The sequence below is a fragment of the Drosophila innubila genome, assembly GCF_004354385.1.
Source record: "Drosophila innubila isolate TH190305 chromosome 3R unlocalized genomic scaffold, UK_Dinn_1.0 2_E_3R, whole genome shotgun sequence".
NCBI classification, from domain to species: Eukaryota; Metazoa; Arthropoda; class Insecta; order Diptera; family Drosophilidae; genus Drosophila; species Drosophila innubila.
The window spans coordinates 31,819,048-31,834,614 of NW_022995380.1; the positions used below are offsets into that span (position 1 = coordinate 31,819,048).

Here is a 15,567-nt window from a genome sequence, read left to right on the forward strand (position 1 = left end):
GTTTTCCGTTTTCTGTTCAAGTGCTTCTTTTGAAGTTTTCGCTTGCATTCGCATTTTAATTTGAAGTGCAGCATCTCAGTTGCCGTTGCTTTCTGTCGCTTTGTCGCTCTGTCGCTCTGTCTGTGTCTGCGGCCACAAACAAACGTACACACACTCACACATTCAGAAATAAGCACAAAAAAGTGCTTATGCTCATTCATTCATTTCATTTCCCATTACATTTGCCCCAGCCCCAGCCTCAGTCTCAGTCTCAGTCTCTGTGTCCTCTCTCCTGATTCCTCACTCCTTTTTCCTGCCTACTTTCCCACTCCGCCTAGCTGTAGGTATGTGCAGCATTCATTGCTGAAACTTCCACTGCGTTTTCACCTGCGTTGCGATCCGCTTGTGGCGCCTAAAGAGAAAACGCAAAGACCAAACAAAATGGTTAAAAAGCAAACCGAATGCCAACAAATACAACTACCAACAACAACAACAACTACAACCATAACAAGTACAAATGCTGCTCGACTGTTTGCTGCCCCAGTACAGACATACAAAAACTAATAAAAAATTAAATAAATACAAAAATAAGTACAAATAAAATAAAAGTTTTCTTAAGCAAATATGGGAAATTGCCCACCAAAAACTTTCAGTTACAATTTTAGTTACAATTTGAAAAACATTATATCCAATAAAAGAAACATTCAAAAATGATTTTAAAGCATTGCCAAATTTTTTAATTATCTGATAACGCAAAGTTGCTGCAAAAATTTTAAAGTATTTCATAAATATTTTGACCTAATAATTACCTTAGTTTTGAATGACACATTTTTCTCAGTGCATTGTCACTTAATTTGGTCCCTATAACTATTAAAGATTCTGAGATGTTTTTGTTCGTAAGGACAAATACTGTCACAAACCAATAAACCTTTATACTGCTTGGGTACTGGGCTAACAACAACAAGGACAACAACAATTACAACCTGGCTGCCACTTGCTACTACTTTATGCCACTTCAACGCAACTCAATTGCTTTCTTTGCCTTCAACAAAGTGTGTGTGTGTGTGTGTGTGTGTGCGATTCGACATGTATGTGTGTGTGTGTGTGTAAGTGTATGGCTTGTGGTTTTATTAAAATACTCCCCACCTCTCCACTCGCTACTTCCTACTCACTATTCTCTCATTCCCTCTCGTTTTTCTTCGCCTTGTCTGCTTGTCGCTTTTCTTCGCAAATAATAAAAATAATATTAAAGAAAATAATGAAAAGTGCCGGCAAATAAAATTTGCACAAATTATTATATTTTTTGCGCGCATTTTATATCTTAATTTGCGCAAAATGCATTGAGAAAATAAATAAAATTATAAATGAAAGCAACGCGTGCAACGGTTCTTTATACCCTTTCAAGTCAGATATGAATAGGGTATATCGATATAAGGGACGTTGGGCTCTAAGATCTTACTTTAATTTTAGAGTGTCATCCTTGACTGATTTCAGATTCTTCGCACAAATCAAAACAAATATATTTGTAGCATACTTCTAGGATGTTTTAAATATTCAGCTCTATTTTCGAATATAAATATTCGCTAGTTCACAATTAAATAAATACCCGTTGGTATTACCTATTATCCATGATCACATTGATTTCTCTTTTTTTAACCAGACTTAATTTCAATCAATGCATTCCCAGATATTTCAGCTGATTTATATTTTTCAACCACCAACCACTCAATATATTATTTAACAGTCAAAATGTAATGCTTATATTAGCACCTTGTTACACAACACTAAAAAAGTGTTAAGCAACTCAAATAATTGTTTTAAAAAAGTTCAATTTTTTTATCGTAGGCGTTGCACTTCAATAAATTGTCGATTCTGACAGAAAAAATGTCATGTAATAAAGAGAGATGTCGATTGTAATGGGTATGACTGCGTATATATTTTATTTGCTGAGTTTGTTCACCTTTCTTAACACCTTTTATTTCCACCTTAAAGCGCCAAATATCTTAAATATTTTTTATTTTGGTGAAAGAAGCGAAACTTAATACATGTTTGACCGCATTTATAATTATTTTTTAAGCATTTGCTGAGAATTTATAAAAAAGCATATGTGTATTGCTTGATAACAAAAAAAAAAAATATATATATATAATACTTAATTTTATATAGTTATCATAAATATTGTAAATATATTTATATGTCACTAAAATAAATAAACATATTTAACGATAGTCAAATTGAGAGTTATCTTTTCACACGTTTTATATTTGTAAACATTTATATTTATAAATTCTCTTATTGCTTTATAGAAAACTCTTTGATTTCTTTAAAAAAAACTGAATGCTGGGTATTTGTTAGTCGACCAATCACTTACCATTTTTATACATGTATTTCTATAAGCTTGTTTTTTTTATGCCTTGCTTTTATTTGATAATTTCATACATTTTGGTGCAACTGTTTTTGTTTTCGACGTTACAAGCCAGAAAACAATGAAATAGGTGACGCACAGCCAACAACAACAAACAATATAAACAACAACAACAAATGGCAACAGTTGTGCGTGTGTCTTCGACTCCAACTGAGACTCCGACTGTGAACAGAAGAAGAAGAGGGCGGCAGGGTGGAAGGGTGGGTGTTAGGGAGCGATGAAGGGGGGGGGGAGAGAGTGTTACAAATAGTGAAATAGCCCAACGTACATCGTAAATATTTCAACTGCAACAACTAGGGAACAACAGCAGCAACGCAACACGGACAGCAGCAATAACGAGCAGCAACTGTGAAGGGAGAAGAAGGAGTAGAGGGATAGGGAATCAGGAACAAGGACCAAGGACCAAGGAACAGTGAACAAGGGGGCAAGTGAATCGATAGATTGCACCTGGTACGTACTACGGAGAAATGTCCCAAACCCAGAAGCAGAACCTCTACAACAACCTACGACAGCAACAAAACCCACAGAAACAACTGAAACAACTACAACAACAACTAGAAGGTATACTTACACTCATCATGCCAAAGATTTGATACCCTGTATTAAATTTTAAGCTTATTTTTCCTATAATACAGTCGACCAATTTCATTAAAATTTGGACTAGATGTATAAGACTATAGAAAATAAGGATTCTGTGAGATTGGTTGAAAAATAAATAATAACAAAAGTTTTTCATGCTAAAAATTAATTTTCGAATGATCGTTTCTATATACGACTAGCTCAGATACAAATTCTCTTAGATTCTTTGAGATATCTCAAAAATATAATAAGTTTTCCATGGTAAAGTTAGATTTTCGAACAAATCGTTTCTAAGACCGCTATATAATATAACATTTTTATTCAGTTGGTTTTCACATATTCTCTGGCAAAAATTAGACGAAACTGTACCAATTTTTGTATAATTTTTTTTTTAAATTAGCAAATAACTCATATTTTTAAAATTATAATCGTTACGACTCCAGATAGAAACAGACGGACTGTGCTATATCGACTCACTACGTCATGCTGATCAAAAATGTACAGTCAAAGATGCCTAACTCTAATCACCATTATCCAAGGAAAAAATTCGACATATGGAGACTTTTTTAAGTTTATTAAAAGAAAATACAACTTCATTCATGTCATTTTGTTTGTGTATCAACGTTAGAACAAGAACTGCTTTATTTCAAGATTAAAATCTGTCTGACCTTTCTCAACATCCTCGATAGTATAGTGGTTAGTATCCCCGCCTGTCACGCGGGAGACCGGGGTTCAATTCCCCGTCGGGGAGGTGTGGCAATTCACTTTTTTATTTTTTTAAGTATTTTCCAATCATATTTTAAATTAATACAATCGAATTAAAAAGAATTTTACAAACAAATATGTTTCTATTTTAAAATTTGTATTTAACAAAAAAAATCTAACTTCAATATTTATATATATATTTTTGGTGCGTTACACATTTCGTAATAAAATAATAATACCCTCTATAGGAGTAAAACAAGGCAAACAACATTTCAACAAAAAAACAATAAAGGACCAAAGGGCGTCTGAGGGTTTGGTGTTAGTTTGCTTCCCTTTCTTTCTACCCCTTTCTTCTGCTCTCTCTCTCTCTCTCTCGCTCTCTCTCGCTCTACCTTCCTTGCTGCTCTCTCTGGTTACGCTGCAGTTACGCCGGCTTTTTCTTCAACTTACGGTTCCACGCTTCGAGGCAGAAGCAGCTAAACTCGTGCCACAGTTGACTACGACTACAACGACTGCTTGCCACATCTACTCTACTCGACTCTGCCTCTGCCTCAGCTTCTGCCTCAGCTCAGCTCCGCTCAGCTCAGCAGTTTTCCCAATGTTTTCCCCTGACTCGCAACCCATGCGAAAATTTGAAGCGATTTATTTACTTTTTGCCATTGCCATTTGCCGTTTGCCATGCCCTCTTCGCCCCCTCCCTCCCTCCCCCTCTACCGTTCTTCTGTCACTTCTTACCCGATGTTGTATTTTTTGGCCAAATCCTCTGCAGCAACAAATAATGGCATATGGACATTATGGGCATTAAATGTCACTCTATTTCGATTATAACGATCAACGTGTATTATACGATCATTTTTAACTCTTTTTCGCTTATGTGAATTTCAAGAAAAATTCCAAAATTGGAATGCATTGAAAAAAAAACTGTATAAATGAACGTTTTTAAAAAAGTTTTAAATTTTAGCAATTGTAACCCAAGAACTGTTTTATTTTATTATACAGAAAACTCCTTAAAAACACAAATCTATATATATTTATAAAACTGTTTGACCTTACTGACTACAAAATCATTGAGCAGCCCAAACTATAAGTCGTACAAGTCTCAAATTTGGGCACAACATAACTAAGACAAATATTATAAAAACAGCCTCAAATTCAATTAGAAATCGGATCACAGAATATAATAAGCAATACTAAAAACAAAATCAAAACTTTAAAAATGTTTATAATTTTCCGGTTAAACGTTTAAGATTAATACCTTAAAGCAATTCAAAAAAATAATAAAAAATAGGGCATTCAATTGGCGATACTCTATAGATTTTTGTGCCATAGTTCCTGTCGTTGTTTTCTATTTTATTGCACAAATGAAAATGGTCATGTTTTTCATTTTTAAAATTTTTTTTCATGTTCGGATAAAATTTGCTGTCGCCATCGTCGTCCCTTTTTTTTTGGTTCTTCATTTTCATTTTATTTGGACGCATTTGCAGCGTTATGACAAACAAGTGTCCATTTATTTGCCAAATTTAATGTTTCACCATTTTCTCTCTGGTGACAAATTATCCCGCTTCGATTTCTCGAGACCCATCAAATCAAGAGAAGCAAAAAAAGAGAGAAGAAAATGAAAATGAAAATGAAAATAGACAAACTAAGCGAACAACTGTGCTTGAATTTAATAAAAAGCAGCATAAAATAAATAAATGAAAATATCCAAAAAATGGCTAATGGGTCACATTCTGTGTAAGGCGACGCCCAACGGCCAAAACACGCCCATCCCAATGGTATACTTGGACATCCTTGTACATCGTTGGCTTGCCTTGGGCTGAGGCTGGCTTACTGGGCGTATGCTTATCTTTCAAACATTTAACAGTCTTTTCGGAGACTCTCAGCCTGAGCTGAGCGAAGCGTTTAGCATCTACAGCTAAGTAATACATAATTTATACAAAAATTTGTCATTGCCATTAAGAAGGAAAGCAGGAAAAGCGCGGTGTGGTCGCTTTCCACTAATTGGGCAGGTGACGTGGCGCAAAAAAAAAGTGAAAAAAAAAAACAAATGAAAATAAAAAATTGCTTGTTAATTAGCTGCCATGTCGTGTTGTATTTGTAACTGTTTCCGCTTTTTGTTGCTGTTTGTTGCAACATTTTCGCGATCCTATCTAAATTTCATGTAAAACAAAGGTTCAAACATTTTACATTTTTTCTGACATGTCAGCCCCTTTTTGAGGGATGGTACAGGAAGCGCATCAGCAGTAGGGTGGGCTGCAAATATTAATGAATAGATTATGATTAATGAGCGGCGACATCATTAAAATGTATTTATATATTCAAATTGCGGTTTGCTGACCGTCCAAACAACCGACCGACAGACGGACAGACGGACGGTCGGACGGACCGACCTTAAAAGGACTCCAAGTTGAGCCTGATGAAAGGACTAACAAATATGAATGAATCCTAACAGCATCATGATGATGAAATGTCATAGCACAAACACAAAAGGCACAAAACACAAACTGCAAAATTTTTAATCATTAGTTTGAATTGCCACAAAAAGTTTTTGGGTAGAAATGTTGGCAGCGAAAGCTATTTACAACATATGAAAAACTGCACATAGCTAAATATGAAAAAAACTCTGGAAGCGAATTGAAAACTTTACCAAGTCGAAGATTAAATTATCTTGCAGATTGTTGTTGATTTTAAAGTTTGCATAACTTTTATATAACATATTTATTTATATACAGTTCTGTGAAATTTTTTTGCGTTCATTACTTCACCACTAAACATTTTTTTCACTTTGCATCTGTTTTATTTTTTTAATAGTTTTGTCGTTTTTGTGAGTTCTGTTATCTGCTATTATTAGTCAGGCATTACTCTTAACATTTTCGCATTTAGTTTACTTCCCACTGGTTTTTTTTTTAAATTTGAATTCTTGTATTCTTAGTTCTTAGATCAGAACTATTAATGTGTTATTGTTTAACTGTGAGCTTGCTGGCTTTGTAATAAGTATTATTCTAAGGTATTACTGCTCAGACACTATTGTGTTTTATTGTCATAATTGATAAGGTACATAGAGCATATTACATATGCATAATACCCGTCAGCACAGTGTATAGCAAAGATAGCATACCAAAGGCAAAAGGCAAAGCAAGTTGCAAAGATAAAAGCGCACGCATCCTTGAAATTTTATTTATTTATATCTCGCTCGCTGGTCGAGCTTGTCCCCGAGTCGCAGCTCCTATTCCCTTCCCCTTCCCCTACTCCATCCCGTTCGCTTGTTCTCCTCCTCTTGGCCAGAATTCTGCCATGACTCCGATTGCGATTCCGTTTCGTTACGCTACGTTCTGTTCTATTCCTTCATTTTGTTATGCTTGTTTGTTTGCAACGAGTCCAACCGCAAAATCTACCCCTTCTTTCCTCCCCCACCCTCTCTGCCTACTGCTCGGTTGATGTTGGCTGGCATTTTGCATATTGCCCATACGCAGCGTTGCCGCTGGCCAAAAGTTTGCACAGCGGCGTTTGCTTTATTAAAAACTAGGAAAAACGCAAAGTTTGCTACGAATTATTTCAATTCTAATTTATTTTGTTTGCTCGAAAAGGGAAATATTCTGGTATTTTTTGATCGTCGTTGTCGCAGTTAGATAGTTGAATGATAATGACGATGGACAGACTCCGACTCGACATCGTGTCCGTGTCCGTGTCCGAATTCGAGTCCGATTTGGAGTCGAAGCTGAACAGTATCTATTTGTTGTTGTTGTTGTTGCTGTTGGCAAATGAGTTTTATGCATGTGTAGTTGTTCTTACACAATGACATGCACATAATTCAAGTTTGCAACAGCAACAAATGCACACTGTTCCTATCTGAATGACTGAAATTAACTATCAACTGAAGAGTCGACTCTGACACTGGGGACCAACTACGAGAACCATCTACTACACTGATCGAAAAATTATCTTATATTTTAAATAAATAAATAAACAAATTTAAACATATTTTTTCAAATTTATTTTTAATATTTTAACATTAGTTTTTGTTTATTAAGTGCAAAAATAATTATTTGTTGTTTGATTTTTTTTACTATTTTATATTTATTAACTTCAAATATATTGTTTATTTTATTTGACTATTTTTATTTTAATTTTTGATATTTTATTTCATTATTTTATTTTTATTAAATTTATTTCATGATTTTGAAAGCACTTGTATGATTCTGTGACTACGGGTGTATATTTTATTTTATTTTAAATATGTAAATATATTAAAGTAAATATGAAAAATATTTTACTTCATTATTTTCACGAAATATTTAAATTAACTACATACATAAAATACATAAATTTTGTATATTAGCTTGAATAAAATTTACAAAAGAAATTCAAGACATATTTAATTTGATAACGATTAAAATTATTATAATATTAACGGATTAATATGATTTAGTCTTAAATTTGCAATATATGCGCTTGGGTTTACGATTTTCATAATAACTTTGGCATATATGTTTGTTGTTAATTAAATTAAAATTTATTATATTTAATATAACAAAGTTTTCTTTTTAAATCTAACAAAGAATTAAATTCAAATGGAGTTGTATTAATTTTACTATTCGTTTTTTTCTATCAGTGTACTAGTTTCACATTAGACCCACTTGTCTGGGACTCTCACAGACTGCTTTAGATTGACAGATATACAAAATGGAAGCACTAACTCCAACAACAACAGCAACAACAACAGCAATAAGAACCTCTGATGGGTCTGTCTTATAATATGTCAGGGCTTAGCAATATCATTCTTTATTCGCATAGTGCATTAGGGTTTCACACAAAGTTTTAAAGTTCTTTTTGATTATGTGTGTCTCCATCTCCATCTCCGCCTTCATCTCCGTCTCCCTCTGCTTCTTCTCGTGTGGATTTATCACTAAACTTCTTGTGGCAAAAGTCAGCGTCAAAAGTGATTTTAGCCATTTGCATTTAGATTGTTACAAATTTTCTATAAGATAAGTTGCACAGCTTACAAAAGATTACTCTGATGAGATAATTGTACTGAAAACTTGCGGCAAATATATTTTCAAATATGTCTACTAAATATTGGACGAGCTTCTAATGGTTCTCTTTACTGAACTGCAAATAAGAAGCTTGTACTTGTTTTTGTTTTCTAAAGCTTCTAAAGCTTCTTTATTTCTTACACACATTTTTTAAAGTTTCATCGGACTTTGCTTTAGCTATGTATGAGTATTAGAGCTATTTTTATTGGAATTTTATTATTAGGTTAATTTTTTTACAGAAATTTTTAATGACAAAAATTTTAATTACTATTAGCAATAACTGAGTTAGGATGAAATAAATAAATAAAAATGAAAAGAAAAATCTATAGAGGAATCATATGACAGGTTATTTAGCCTGCAGCAAATTAAAGAATTCTTGCATCTTGATGTAATTTGTATTAAAACTATGAAAGGCGCTTTCAAATCCGTGGAGAGGTGCTCCAGCTTATAATGCAGGGCTCTTGAGGAGTCGTTTATGTCTGTCTACTCGTAGAATGGGGAAGGAAAGAGGAATTGAGAGGGGCATAACAAATACGAGAAGTAAATGTATAATCTGAGCAAGTGGGATGGATGTGTTCTATGAAATGTAATTCAACTTTTTGCAAAGATTGTGAAGCACCTCAATGAGTCTAATTTGACATGACAGTTGCACAAAGCAGAGAGAGAGAGAGACAGAGAGAATCAGACAGAAAGAGAGACAGACAGAGCGAGAGAGAGAGAGAGAGAGAGAGAGAGAGAGAGAGAGAGAGAGTAAGTAAATGAGAGAACGGCTAACTAATAGAACAATGTATCGTAAAAGTATTCGAATTCAACTCTCAGAGTTTCTCAGGTTAACTCCCTGCCAGTGTTGCCACTCCAGCTTATTTATAAACAGTTTTAAAAAATATTTTCTGTTTGCAGGTATATAATTAATCTTTACTTTAGTTAGGCTTATATAGATTTGAAAGCAAATTTTTTTTTTTGGGCCACCATAGCCAGGATTCGATATGGATGGTAATGGTCCCCCCTTTGATATTTTGAAAATTGAAAACTTGAAATCTCAAATTTTCACTTTAAGTCACCTCCTTACATCATAATTAGTATAAAACAACACTTTAAACTTCATTCTGAGAGGTTTCATTTTCTTGTAAAAAATCATGGGAAATTGGACAAAAATTTTGACTTATCAAGTTGCTAAGTCAAAAGTCTTGTCAACTTTAAACTGTCATAACTTTGCCAAAACTGAGCCGATTTTCGAGCGGAATATCATTTTGATCATTATTTGGTCTCGAAATTCATTCTGCATTCAAATTTTGTGCATTTAAAAAATTTAATATTTTTCGACTACCATGTCAGGATTTGATTTCGATGGTAAGGGTCCCTTTGATATTTTGAAAATTCAAAATTTTAAATCTCAAGTTTTCACTTTTAATCAACTCCTTATATAATAATTAGTATAAAACAACACTTTAAACTTCATTCTGAGAGGTTTCATTTTCTTGTAAAAAATCATGGGAATTTTAACAAAAATTTTTGACTTGTAAAGTTGCTTCGTCAAAAATCTGACCAACTTCAAAATGTCATAACTTTGTCAAAATTGAACCGATTTTCAAACGAAATGTCATTTTCATCGAAGTTTGGCCTCTATATTCATTCTACATTCAAATTTGATTAAATTCGTTCAAATATGTTAAATTTATTATAGCTACTTATACTACAAATTTGTATTTGGTTTACGAGGCATTTAAAATTTAAAATTACATGTGATTTTGATAGTTGTAGCATCTTTATGTATTCACAGCTAGCTTATTTCAACTGTCAAAATGCTGGCAACACTGCTCGCTGTTTGTTATCTACCTTATCCATTATACATCCCCCTCGTCATTCATATTGCACTTACATATTCGCTGTGATAACATTTACAGTTGTTGCATTTTATAATCAAACTTGCTACTTGTTACTTGCTACTTTTTCATTATTCGTTATTCGTTATTCGTTTTAACGTCTCTGGTTGCTCATCAAAGTTTACCCCAACAGACAGCTCACAAGCCGCAACAAAATGAATGAGTTCCCATTCCCACCACCTCACCCTTCCTTTGCTTCATCCCTTACAGCGACTACCCCTACCACTGCAGCCCCCGCTTGGTGCTTAGCTGTTAAACCGACTTCAGAATTAATCAAATCCAAGTCAGATGTTGCGCTCGCTGCCAAAAAACTTGAGAACAACAATAACAACAATAACAACAAGACACGAACAGCAATTTGTTGTTATTCTTGGTAGTCCTTAAGAATCTCAGCTCGAAACCCTCTTTCTTTCCCCTTTTTTTCGCTCTCTTACCGACTCGTCCACTTGGCCAAAAGAGTTGGCGTCCTTTTCATTGCCATAACGCACATTTACCAAATTATATTTGTAAACTTCTCACACTCCCCTCTCAGCTCCTTTGCCGCCTACGCCTCTTTCTCTTTTTCTTCCGTCCGTTTCTGCTGGCTTTAATGTACAATAAAATTGGCCAAAAGTTGAGCGCGTACATCACAAATATTAGCGTATAAAGATGATGACTTGATGACGATAATGAGGCTGCCCCAAATGGAGGCGTGCCACTATTTCGGGCTGTGTGGCAAGCAAGGGCGTCTACACATTTTAAATAAATGAGGGGCCAGGCAAAATTTGTTGTTTTTACCAAAATTTATTTACAAAAAATTGTCAAAATTTTAAAAGAAGCCGTATGGGATTTTGGTACAAATTGCCTTTCATTGCCATAAAAAATATTTACAGATGTTTTCTACAAATGTTTTTAAAATAAAAAAAAATTTAAAAATTATTGAATTAAAATAAATTTTTAATTGATATAAAGTATATTAATTGTACAGGGTTCGTGACTTTGAAAATACTATATGTTCAAAAAGTTATATCTCTGATGTTTAAGGAATATCGACATTTGGAATGCCTTAATTTTGAAGCAATTCAAGCAATTTTTATCAAAATCGTTAGAGGTTTTTGGAAAACAGCTGATAGATTAAAAAGTTCTAGACGATTTTGGATCATTGCACACAGTGTAAACTTTTTTTTCATCTGGTGAATCAATAACATTTATATTTATTTTTTTAGGATCATTAGCCTTAATTAAATATAGATGAGACTATTTCATAAAATTCAGCACTATAAATAATTTAAATATTTAACTAGGTGTAATTCTTTTTCACTTGTATATTCAGACTATAATTCTCTTGTCAGTTAAAAAACAAGCCCATGTCATTTGGAAAGCTTAATATTGTTAAGTTATGAATTTAAGGGGATGGGGGGGTGGCGATGGAAAATTGCCCCCCTCTGCTGACGACCTTGGTTGCAAGTTAATGACGTGGTACCGTTATCGATGCTGCTGCCCGCAACCAATAAGCCAAAATTTATTCGACTCGACCGCTAATGAACACTCAATTACAATGATGTACTGCCAGACAGACAGTCGGACTGTCGGACTGTCAGACTGTCGGACTGTCGGACTGACCATATCTGTGTCGGTCTGAGCCATGATGTTCATTAACATTTTGCCAAGGCCCACAAAAATACACGGAAGAAGCAACAGCAAAAGTTTTCGAGGGAAACAACAGAACGTGGCGAATTCAGTTAATGAATCTCTATCCAAGCGGCAGATTTTCCTTTTCTGTACCAATTTCAGCCTCTGTTTCAACTTCAGCTTCAACCTCAACTTTATCGTCGTCCTTTTGGTCCTGTTTGTTGTGGCGTATGCCAAAATATTCACGGGAACTTATACAAAGATAATTCGACTTAATTCAACTGACATTTGGTCCAGTCACGACCATATCACGAATAACAACACAAATAACAACGGGAATAAAAACAACAATTTTATCAGCTTCGACTTGAACTTTCAAGTGTCGTAAGCTTCATCATTCTATTTCAATTTATACAATTCTATTGAGTATTCTTGCTAATTAAGCTGATCCAGTTAGACACAAAGTTGCTCTAGAATCTAGATAACTGGCATACAAATTAAGAGATTAAGTGTTCTTTCAAGCTTTCTTTCTCTTTGCTTATAATTTTCAACAAGTCTTACTATTTTTTATAAAAAATAAATGTTTATTAGTACTAAATTTCCAGTTTCCAAAGCATATTACTTCAATTTTAATTTATTTAAATTTACTATATTCATATATGTTTTTTCCTGTTTTGTAATATAAATAAATCCCTTTTCTTTAATGCATTTTATTAACTGAATTGTACACTGTACTCTTTTTGGTATATATATTTTGCTTGTAACTTTTAAAACTGCACAATACTCCATTCAGCATAATTCGCTTACAGAGTATTTAAATAAACCTTATTAAAACCCAATTATATTTCGCAATAAAGTTCTTTAAAGTTTACTCTAGCATTATATCAAATTGATATGTGAAATTCATGTGATAAAAAAATTAAAAGCAAGTGAAAAAATGTCAGCAATTTAATAATATTTGAACAGACCGAATTTAAAAGACTCTTACTAATAATAAAATTATTAATTAATAATATAAATTGTAAATTGTTTTTCTTAGTCATTCCGAAAGTTGTTAGAGTATTAATAAACATACTTTCGTAATATTTTAAAAATTTTCTAAAATTGTGGGATTTATAACAAAAATGAAATGAAATAATTTGGAAAAAAAAATACTGTTTACAATTAAATTTAAATCAATTGTCATTTCATGTATTGTATGCAATTTAAGAGCATTCGTTGGTCGTTATTTGTATTCGAATATTTGTTACAGATACAACTTGTCTGCTGAATGCTTGGTAAACGAATTGTTTTTGCAAATTGACGTTTAATTCGCGTAATTAGTGCGCCAACATTTTTCGGCTTGTTTTCCATGCTGTGTATTTTTCGATTCTCCTTCTTTATTTTTTATTATTTATCCCAGCCGCTTTTCGCATTTTCCTTGCTTTATGTCTACTTTTCTTTTTGTGTTTTGTGCGTTTAATTAAATTCATTGCCATATTTATGAAACTTTTTTCATTAAATTTAGCGTTTTTCTTGTGCTCAATTTCGAACCCTAGGTTAAATATTCTGAGCCATTTTCCTCTCTCTCTCTCTCTCTTCCTCAGTCTCTCTGCCATGCTGATGCCTTTAACCCACTGCTGTCCAATTTCGGGTAAAAGGGGGGCCTTTAAATATTATTTTTTTTTGTGGGTTTTACGCATCGCATTTGGGTTGCCCTTTCGACTTGGCCCCTTTTTAGAGCGAGGATGCTGTGTGGCATCGTCTTGGCCAGCAAAAATGTTATAAAAATAAGAAAATAAAAATTCTGACACCTAAATTGCTGTGACATATTTGATTTATGAGGCCACCTATTTGCCCCAAAAGTGCGCAACGACAACAAAAATAAAGTAAAAGCAAAGGGAAGGGAAGGGAATGGAATGGAATAAAAAAAAATTACCTAAAGGACCAAAAAGGAAGCGGGCGGCACATAAAAAACACGAAAGGAAGTGCCACTAAAACAATTACAAAATAAAAACGATTACACGCCACTTCCGGCGACATAAAAATGGCGCATGGCGTTGACCAACAACGCGGCAAGAAAACTGTGGCAACATGCTGAACCCATGGATAGGGTGGGTAACAAGCAAAGGGTTGCCACACACAAACACACATTCACATTTAATAAAAGAGGCCACTAAAAGCACAAGCAAGCAATACAGCACCATAATCTTGGGTTAAAGACCATTAAGAATTTTTATTTTCAATTAAACCCGATTTGCCTTAATGCCCCACAAGGCCGAAAACGACAACAACAACAACGACGACGACGACGACGACGACGACGACGACGACGATGATGCTGAATGGGCGATGGCTTTCGACGATGTCGCCGGGCATCAACAACAGCGACAACAACAACCACAACAACAACAACAAGAGCCACAACAACACCAAATTTATATGCACTGCAGATTCTAAAAGGGTCGACCGACCGTCGGACTTAACGTGCCTGCCCCCAAAAGAAACGCGTTGAGGCCGAACCAACGTCTCTGCCCTCGCACAGTGGGCAAAACGGTCAAGTTGCAAGTTACTCACGTTTGCTTATCTCAAATAACTAGACTTTTCACCGTTATTATCTTTTTAGTTTACATTAAAAATATTAAACTCTCAACTCTTAGGGTTTAGACCTTATGACCAGTGAATGAACGAGTCTTACTTCCATTTGGTAGCAGAAAAGATCATAGCTAAAAACCCGAGTATTTCTATAAGTCGCATTTGAAATATATTTGTACAAATTTATTATAATATTGATTTAATTTTAATGTCAAAATTGAAATATAAAAATAATTAAATTAATTGTTTTAATTAAGATTAATATTAAATGAAAAATTTAAAATAAAAATTAAACATGTTTTCGAATTTGCCGTACATAAATACATTATATTATTTTTACCCACTATTCATACATTTTATTTGCGGTTCCTGACAGTTTGTTTTTTTTTTCGAAGACATTAATTTTTATAAGCTAGATTGCCTGCCTATCCCACTGTGCACGGCATCCCCAAGGAGCTTACGTAGTCTGGAGAGGGCACTACATTCAAATGCGATTTTTATGCCATTTTCAATACGCCTCGCCGAAGTCGACGCAGGGACACTTTCCGATTTTCCCCCATTTTTCTTTTCTACCGCCCCACCCCTAGGCCTGGAATAAACAGTTAAAGGAAGCGAGTCATTGGTCTAAGGTAGCTAGCATAGAAATCTCTAGATCAACCAAAGGCAAACACGGCGATAGACGCAGATATAAAAAATATATATAAATATGCTATATAGAGATGGAGACAGGGGACAGAGGAAGATTAAGAGGGAGAAAACAAACTGAAAACTGCAAAAG

General features: G+C 34.1%; 1 non-coding gene across 1 annotated transcript; it reads left to right on the forward strand.

Annotated features, from left to right (window-relative positions):
• Positions 1-3,662: 3,662 nt before the first annotated feature.
• Trnad-guc lies at positions 3,663-3,734 on the forward strand. Its single transcript has one exon. It is a non-coding gene; the product is annotated as a tRNA-Asp (tRNA).
• Positions 3,735-15,567: the final 11,833 nt, after the last annotated feature.